At 46.7% G+C, this 8,860-nt stretch overlaps 1 protein-coding gene across 1 annotated transcript in view; it reads left to right on the top strand.

Moving 5' to 3' along the window:
• The first annotated feature begins 441 nt into the window (after positions 1 to 441).
• CREB5 (cAMP responsive element binding protein 5) overlaps positions 442 to 8,860 on the top strand; it is a 238,651-nt gene continuing 230,232 nt past the window's right edge. The window contains exon 1 of the mRNA XM_042817066.1: positions 442 to 469. The gene's annotated coding sequence lies outside the window, so the exon portion shown is untranslated. The remainder of the gene's footprint in view (positions 470 to 8,860) is intronic.

Here is an 8,860-nt window from a genome sequence, read left to right as displayed (position 1 = left end):
ATCCCGGCCGCGCGGTGGCGGACCCCTCCGCCGTCCCGGTGCGGGGCGGGGCCTCCCGGCGCTGTGACTCACCCCGGCCCGCCCCGTGCTGCGCTGTGCCAACGGAGGTGGGACCGTCCGAGGCCGCGCCCCCGCCCCGCGCTGCCGGCAACCCCCCCCCCCTCCCTCCCGGCACGGACTGCAATGATTTAGAAGTTCAGGAATCCCACGTGACGTCACGGAGGGTGATGTAATGCTTCTCTAAATAGAACGTATTGTAACCTTCCCTCAGTCCAACGTGGTTCCTCCGGCCGCGCTGCCGGTCCCGTCCCCGCCGCGCCGCGCTGCGCCGGGCGGTAAGTTCCTAAAAACGCAGGGTTGCCCCGGGAAGGCGCTCGGCGCGGCGCGGCACGGAGCGAGAGCTGCGGAGCTGGGGAAGGGGCAGCCCCGCGCCCGGGGACGCTTTTCCCCACTGCCGGGAGCCGCACGGGTCGGTGCCCGCCGCCGCCTCCGCTGCTCCGCCGGGACGGTGCGGGGTGAGGGGCGTGCGCGGAGCCGGACGGGGCAACGTCCGGGACGGGCATGGCACGGAGCGGGATGCTGCGGGATGGGATGCCGTGCGATGGGATGGGGAAGGGGCGCGGGCAGCGTCTCCCCGAGCGGGATGCGGGCGCAGCTCCGCGTCTCCGCGCTTCCCGGCGGTGACAGCTTCCCCGCCGCTTTGCAAAGTTGCGGACGAGTCGGGCGGCCGGGACTCGCAGCCCCTCCGGTGGGCGCAGAGTTCGGTGCGCCGCCGCTGCCGGAGGGCCGGTGCAGCGCTGCTGCTCCGCTTGGGATGCGCTGTCCCCCCGCTGCACCGTCCGCCGCTGCCGGCTCTCACGGGGCTCTCTCTCTCCCCAGCGAAGTTTGCAGGACGCTCGGAGCTTCGGGAGTATAAGGGGAATACTTGCTAAATTCTGCCTGCTCTATTATTTATGTCCCGGCATGGTGAGTGATCCTTCATCTCCGGGGCTTTCTCGCTTTGAGAGAGGTCGTGCAGAGGCGGGGGTAGGGATAAAGGAACGTCCCTATGTTAAAGTCCAGAGCGATGTTTGGAGTGCGCTCAGCAGCCCGATGAGATTTCCCTGTTTTTTCGGTGTTTAGCTAGGGGAGGTTCGAGAGGGAAGAGCGGGCTGCTCAGTGAGGAGCGGCACCTCCGGGCTGCCTTGCGCGGCTCTCAGAGCCCCCAGCCCGGCGCCGTGCTCCGGCCCTTCCCCGTCCGAGCAACGCGCTGTGCGTCGGGAGACAGCGGCGGAGGAAAAGTTTGTAAGAAAGTGTCACTCAGAAATAAGCCAGAAACCGCGCAGAAAAAGAACTGGGAGTCGGAGAGTGAGGGCTGGATGCAAGCGCACCGCCTAAATTACGGGACGGGGAACGGGGGGGTTGCTGAAAGACGGTCGGCTTTCAGCAGGAGTGTCGTTGAAAGTCGTCGCTTTGGTATTTTGTAACTTTCATGCGGTGAATGCGGTTGCCGTTTTCAAAAGCTGGAAGTTCTTTAAGAGAAATGGCTGAGATCCTTATTTGTGACTCCTTAATCCCGAAGGGAGCTGTGCGGGTCGCAAAGCACCGGGGAGAAGTGTGATTAATGATCGGTGATTAGCGATAAGTGATTAGTGGTTTTATTCAAACTGTTACCTCTGACCAGAAGCACGCATCAGAGGATTAACGGGCTCTTTAGATAAATGCTCATTAGTGGAAGGGGGAAAGCAGAGATAATAGGCATGCACACAGGGACAACTTTCTAGGAAAATCAGTCCCGTCTCTGGCATAATAAGCTCTATTAGCAGAGGGGCGCTTTAATTTAAAAGTTGCTTTTATCTTGTAAATCAAAGATGGATGCAGAAGTTCGCCGATCTATTATAGCCTAAATTTTCCCATATCCACTAGATGTGGATTATCTCAGTAGTGATACCTTATTAAAAAAGAAGAAAAGAAAAGAAAACACACCATGCAAACCAATGGCATCTTTGAGAGCCGCAGCCCCTCATCCCGCGGCGCCCGTCCACCCGTCCATCCATCCATCCATCCATCCATCCATCCATCCATCCATCCATCCCTCCATCCCTCCATCCCTCCCGCGGGCGGAGCGAACTAGAGGGCGCAGCGCTGCGCTGGGTTCTGATGCCAGCAAGTTGCAGCTTGCGAGGTGTCCTTCAGCACTCCCCACAAAGTTGGTTCCGTGCTGGGTTGGAGGCTAGACAGCGCTACAAGTCTGTAGTCACTTTTTCCACCGTCGGTTAATCTGGGGAGTTAAAGGCTATTGGAAAAATTAGGCTCATTTACTCGCAGCCACAGGGAGCGAGGGAGAGGGGCAAACGCTGCAGCCTAGGACCTGACTCCTGATTGTGCTGTTTTCCACTGATTTAAAGAAGCCCCGTTCTGATGGCCTTCATTGCTGAAGCCTGAAAGCTCTTGGTAGTTTCCTTCCAGCTATCACTGTGAAGGGAGGTGGGGTTTTTTATTATTTTTAAAGTCACTAAATAGAAAGAGCAGTTGGCGGTGGTTGAACAAAACGGCTTGGACCTGACTGTGCTCTACAAATAATGGTAAGGAGCCTCTTTCTATGATAACTAACTAGGATTTCTCCTTAGTCTGTATCGTGCATGGCTCGTGTAGAACCTGTGCCTACTGCTGCCCACAGGCTTTGGGACATTTCTGCTGCCCCATTTGCTTAAATGGGATTTATGTTTGCTTGCATCTGCTGAGATCGTAAAAGTTTCAAAACTTTAAATGAAACACTTGAGTGAACCAGGAAATAGAAATAATGAGTTTACGGCTTAAAAAAAGAAACTGCAGTCTCTAGTTGTTACAGTTTTGATTGGAGACTTGCAGACCGATGCTTGAAATCAGAAGGTTTCACAAGAGCACATATAAAAGGCAATAAGCTCTGTTTGCCACTCTTGGATATTGGGTGGCACTCTTCCAGAAGTTAAAATCATGGTATTTTTAAAGCCTTCTGCATTTTGGACGGTCAGAACCCTCTGTCCCTCATCAAAGCAGACGTTTAGACTTTAGCCTCAATTAATTGAACTCTACCTCCGCTAATTCAAGCTGAGTTATATAAAGGGAAGCAAACTTTGTATGTGGATGAATAGGAAAAAGAGGAGCGAGATTGTGCTTGCCATTTTATACGTATTTATAATACCATTTATCAGAATGACAGGTAAAGAGCAGTACGTGCTTTTTAATTTGATCTTCACTTCCTCACTTTGAGAATCTCAAATATGCTGCAACCGCTCACATTTACCCCGGGCACTTCGGAGGGGTCTTCTGTAAGAGATTACTTCTGGCAGAGCGGGAGTTCACTCTGGAGTTGATAAAGCAGAGGAAATCTCAGATTGCCTTCAGAAGGTAACTTTAAGTACTGAAACTTCTGGCTTTGTGTGGGCAGAGCCTTCCCTGCCATCAGTGAGAATCACAGAATGATTTGAGACTCAGCAACCCACCTGCTCTGTAAAAACCTGAGACCCCAACCAAGGCAGCAGGGTCTTCAGTATTAGAGGAGCTCCTGAAATGGGTGTTGTTGCTTCTAAAGTGCTTCATTTAATCAAAGACATTCCCCCCAGTCTTAGTCATTCCTTGTCTCTAATTTTTGCTGTTAGCTAACTTTTGGGATTTTCTATGAACCTGTTGCTTTCAGGACTTAGTCCTTTCCTTATATCCTATTAGCCATCTTTAAAGAAAAATATTTCTGGACAGGATTTTCCAGTAAAAAAAAGAAAACCATTTCAGCTTTTTAATTAGTAAGGACGGTGTGATTTGTACTTGGAGCTAAGCAGTACATTTTCTCAGGGCCCACAAATACAGACTTTTCTTGCAACTTGTTACAAGACAGCCATGTTCAGTAGAAGCAGCTGCTTGAATCACAGATGCATGTGTGAAGCAACAGGTCTGGCAGTTCCGCTTCGAACATCCAAGCAGTTCTTCTGTTTTGGTGCTGGCATCCCATATTAACCAATTTAATAAGTAGACATATCTATATAATTAAGAGAGCTTATTTGGCTTAGTATTTCATGCACTGCACTCTCACTGCACTGAACACACATGAGTCCTAGTGGAAATATTTGCAACGCTTAGAGTTTCAGTCAGTCGTGGGCACTCAATGCCAGGGCTGATCAGGGAGCCCAGTGTGTTGCTGCCACTTCTGCACCACCTCACAGTGATTCCTGTTGCTTTGCCCCCTCCATATCACTGTTCATCCCCCGAAAAAGATGATTTATAGATAAACAGTGCTCTAGGGTTTATTTATAAATACCTCTCAAATACCTTCAAATACCTCTCTGTTTTGGGGTCTTCTGCCTCGAAAAATGCTTAAAGTTGATCACCAAATTAATGCAACAGTTCAGAGTAAGAACTATGAGAACACTTTTCCTCTTGTTAAAAATTGCTTTACTGCGTTAAGTTGAAATTTTGATGGCGTAGTATTCTTTGATACAGACAAAACAATGATCTCAGTATCTTACCGTGCCGCATTTGAACGTGAGCCATACTGCAGGAGTAAATGCCGAAATCAGCTTTTGTAGACTTGACACGTGAAAACAGAGTGCTGTTACGGAAATACTTGTTGTTGTTGTTGTTGTAGTACTCAAAGAAGCAATTCAAATCATCTCAGGTACACATAACAAGCACACATAACGTACACACGGCAATTATGGCAGGGATGCAACAAAAGGACTTGTTGGAGCAGAAAGCTGTTGCGCCCTGTTGCATCCAGGAGCTGTTCTGCTGCTCCGTGCGCTGTTTGCTCTCGTTGTGCCTCAGGTTGAAGGGGCAACCCTGGTACTTTCAAATAATACTGTGCCTACTATATTACATTCATGTATTATTTTACTCTGTAATTAAAACTGGGGAGAGTCAGCATTTTTTTTTATTAGCTGCGACATGGGAAATGCAGCTGTTATTTGGCTTTCGAGAGTTTCAGAAGGGTTGCTTGCACTGCTTTGTAGGTTTCTAGATGGTGATATCAAATGCTATTTTATAAACACGGGGAGATTTTCCAAGGATTTTGCTGAAGGCTGTAGGATTTTCGAAGTAAAACACTGAAAGCTTACTACAATTTCCTTAGCTTAAAAGATGTTTTGCTTTTGGTTCTTGTTTCCATCCCCTCTTTTTTGAGAATTTGTTCCAGAAGTCAGTCGTGCAACTTCCAAATAGATGCCTCTGAACGTTGCAATTAGCGCTGTTTGTGTAGGTGTCCTGCTTTTTTAATCCATCTTTTGAGGCAGGTGGTGTCACCATCATGACACTGTTCCCTGTAAGCAAATGTGAAGGTACAGGGTTCAGCCATAGTGCTGCACTCCGTGGGTGATGGAAAGGGCAATGTCTTTAGAAGAAGAAGGGAAGAAGGAGATTCAAATTTAATTGGGGGAAAATACTACAAATCCTCTGCTGCCTTTGCCAGAACTGGGAGTCAGTGCTGCTTTTCTTTGGCTTTGAATGCTTTCGTTACTTACTAGGGTTCCGAGAGCTCTGGTAATAACTCAGGATCTGGGCATCGTTTGGTCTCACCCTCAGCTTTCTGCCCCCATAAACTCTACAAATGGTTTCTATTGCTTTCTTTTCATTTGCAGTGTTTTCTCAGAGGGTTTTCTTCACATGCCCCCCTCTCAGCTTCTCACCAAAGGCTCTGTCTTTGGGTGTCTCTTTCCCTGAACAGCCCCATGCGTGTTTGGAGGGCTCGCTTACAGTCTCAGCGTATTTGTGTCCTTTGGAGTTTTCTGTCCAAGATTGCTGAGCTTAAACCAGTTGAGCTCACTCCCTAAATCTAATACAATAACTATTGGAGAAATGTATTTAATTAGGGCATTTTTTTTTTCTTGTTTAGAGGGAGAAATGACTTCTTTACCCATTTCCTTTGTGGCCTTACGCCTTCAGTTACTTGCTGCATGTAACACAGCGTTGTTCAGAGCCATCTTTTTTGAGCTGTTCACAAGTACCGAGAAGCTACTTTGCCAAAGGTGAGAATTTCCCCTGGACCAGTGATTTCCATATTTAAGATATGAGTTATCTAAATGTAGGTAACATTACTTAGCATGTATGCTCAACACAGGGGGCTCTGCAGCACAACAAATGCAATTTGAGATTGGGATTAGAATGTGTTGCATGGAGCTTACTACACCAGTAAGCATTGAAGGCGATGTTTTCACATCGCACTCTGTGTATTTTTTGTCATTTATTGTGCTTTAAATCTTTCAGTTCTGGAGTGCTGAGTTGGTATGGTGATTGCCCATGAACCAGTTCCCTAGTACCACTTGGCCTTAGAAAACAAAGAAGCCCTCTAAGATACAGGTGATGGTCTTACCAGGTCACTCTGTTGTGCACTGATACTGCAAACCAACTGCCAGTATCTCAGTGTTGTGTGAACTGGTTTATTTCCAGTCCAAATATACCTCTTACTTAACTTAAAAAATCTTTGTATTTAATAGCAATTGTTAGCTGCTAGGTGAGGAGCTCCAGGTTGTGAATCGTAAACCCTGCCACAAAGCGATCTACTCTCAACTGATTTTGGCCGGTGGGTTTAAGCTTGGCCTGCTTCTAGTTTTGGTCAGATCAGTGAATGAGTTTTCCACTTTTAGGAGCCCAGCAGGAACACCAAAGGTGACCTGAGTGTGTGATGGCAAAGCACGTGGAATGTGCTCACCCCAAAATGCCTCACTCATAGGAAAATTTTGTTCTTGGAATGGAAGTAGATGTTAACCTGAAAAAACTGAAAGCTGAGCAATGGGGTACGGAAAACACCATCAATTGCTTTGTTCAGGACTACCTTTTACTACCTGCTATTTAACTTCATTTCTGAGTGAATGTTTTAGGATGAAGAATTTTTTTTTTTTTTTTAAGTTTTTGTGAGCATCTCAACCATCACAGCACCTTACTTTTTTGTGACTTAGAAAACAGCGACTACAAGCAAAACAACTCCTCTTGCTGGTGATTATTGGTGCACTTTTTTTTAAGGTTGACAAGATCTGTGTCTGTACAACTTTCCTTCATTTCCAAGACAGTATCACAATAAGTGAAAAGAATAGATTTTGTAATTAAAAACAAGGAATTTTCCTTCTTTTCTCACTTCTATATCCTTAAGTGTGTCTGTGTAGCACTTTAATATTATCTTACACCTGTTGTTAAATGAGGTCAGTGTACAGGTTTTTTTATTGGCCGTGCAATGGAAAGGTTTTAAAAAAGGCCGTGAGGAAAAAAAAATGAATGATGTAGGAACTTACAGACTTTCTAAAATCCTTGTAATGCCCTTTTACTCCTCAGTGCAAATAAAGTGGTATATGGGCTCAAGCATAGAAATGGATAAAATCTGAGTAATTGTTGGTTTGACACAAGAAGTGAGAGAAAGCAGTAATTTAACTGTTTTGATGTATTTGAAAGACAAGTTTCTCTAGACCAGTGGAGAAGATCAAAAGAGTTCAGCTGGGTGAGAAGAATCAGATCTTTGTGGGTTAAAAAAATGATCGCAGCAGAACCTAATTCTCCACTTACCCCAATACAAACCTGCAGCAGCTCTTTTAACGTGGAATTACAGACAGTTGTATCACTCATTGAGAAGAAACTTAGATTCCTGGGATCTATTCTGCATGCAGCCCATTGGCCGGCGCTGTGCAAATCCCAGTAGCAAAGCAGCGGTCTGACACGCCGCGTTACGGGCGGCTCTTTCCCCAGGATGAACGTGCTTGCAGCTCTCCTTGTCTTGCGGCCACTTTTCAGGGGGCAGGGGGGGATATTGAGAATTCTTATTTTGTGCTCAATTAATATTCCTTCCGTGCGCTCTCCTTCCTCTCACGAGCTTTATGTGTGGGTGCGCAGTCTGCACTCTCCATCATCTATCTGTCTGCGTCTCGCTGCCTGTGACAGTCACCGCTCCGGCCTTGGGCTTGCATAGCACAGAGGAAAAGCCTACCAAGATTTCCAGTGAGACGTGGCACTGCTGAATTCCATTGCTGATGGGCCTTTTCTCTCTTATTTGTGCTGTTGTCAATTGCGAGGAACACCTCAGCCTGTGGGATTTTGTGTTTTTTTTCCTTTTTCTTTTAAAAAAAGGAGAGCGGGAGGGTGTGAGGGGGGAAAAGGGGAGGGGGGGGGGGGGGAAGAAATGGAAAGACAGATAAGTCCCATAGTTTCAGTAATGTTGGTAATAAGGCACAGGACACTTCAGCATCCGGCACTGTTCTCAGCCTGCAAGCAAGAGCAGACAAAGTCTTTCCACAATTGTGAAAAATCTTTTTGCTGCCTGAGCCATACTGATTTCTTAAAAGATCCATCAAGTGGAAATTTTGACCAAGAAAACCACGGTAAAAAGTGGTAAATAGGCAGCATTGAGTGCACAACCCCCCCACCTCAAGCCCTAACGGTATGCACTTGCTTTCAATTTTCTTAATGTGACCCAGGATATATGGGGTCAGCTCTGAAACTTCTGAAATCAATACTGCTCCATTGACCCCACTGAAGCTGTGCAGGTGGGGTATGGCCCACCCTCATTTGATAAGGGCATGAGCCAGGCAGCGTCTGCATGTCACCTTTGTAGGAGGATGCAGTAAAAAGTTTCTGGCCTTGCAACTGGCTCTGGTGTGGAAAGGTTCTCTGCACCCTTAACAATCCAGAGGTTAATTTATAAAAAAATGAAACAAAACCACAACTATTATTTCATTGCCAAACATTTTTAAAAAGCACTATTTATGTAGGGCCTATATAAGCAGACATTGTTTTATGTTCCTTCTGCTGGCTTTGCATTTGACTAAACCATTATTCTCGGAGTGCTGCTGTGCTGAGATCATCAACGATGATGGTGTGAAAACAAACAAGTTTTAGCAGGAGAAGTCACTACATAATTTGACAGGGA

This window comes from Centrocercus urophasianus, unplaced genomic scaffold (genome assembly GCF_019232065.1).
Source record: "Centrocercus urophasianus isolate 14NV4802_14NV808 unplaced genomic scaffold, USGS_Curo_1.0 seq_16, whole genome shotgun sequence".
Lineage (NCBI taxonomy): Eukaryota > Metazoa > Chordata > Aves > Galliformes > Phasianidae > Centrocercus > Centrocercus urophasianus.
Note: the sequence above shows the minus strand (reverse complement) of the source record. Positions and strands in the feature narration are given on the sequence as shown.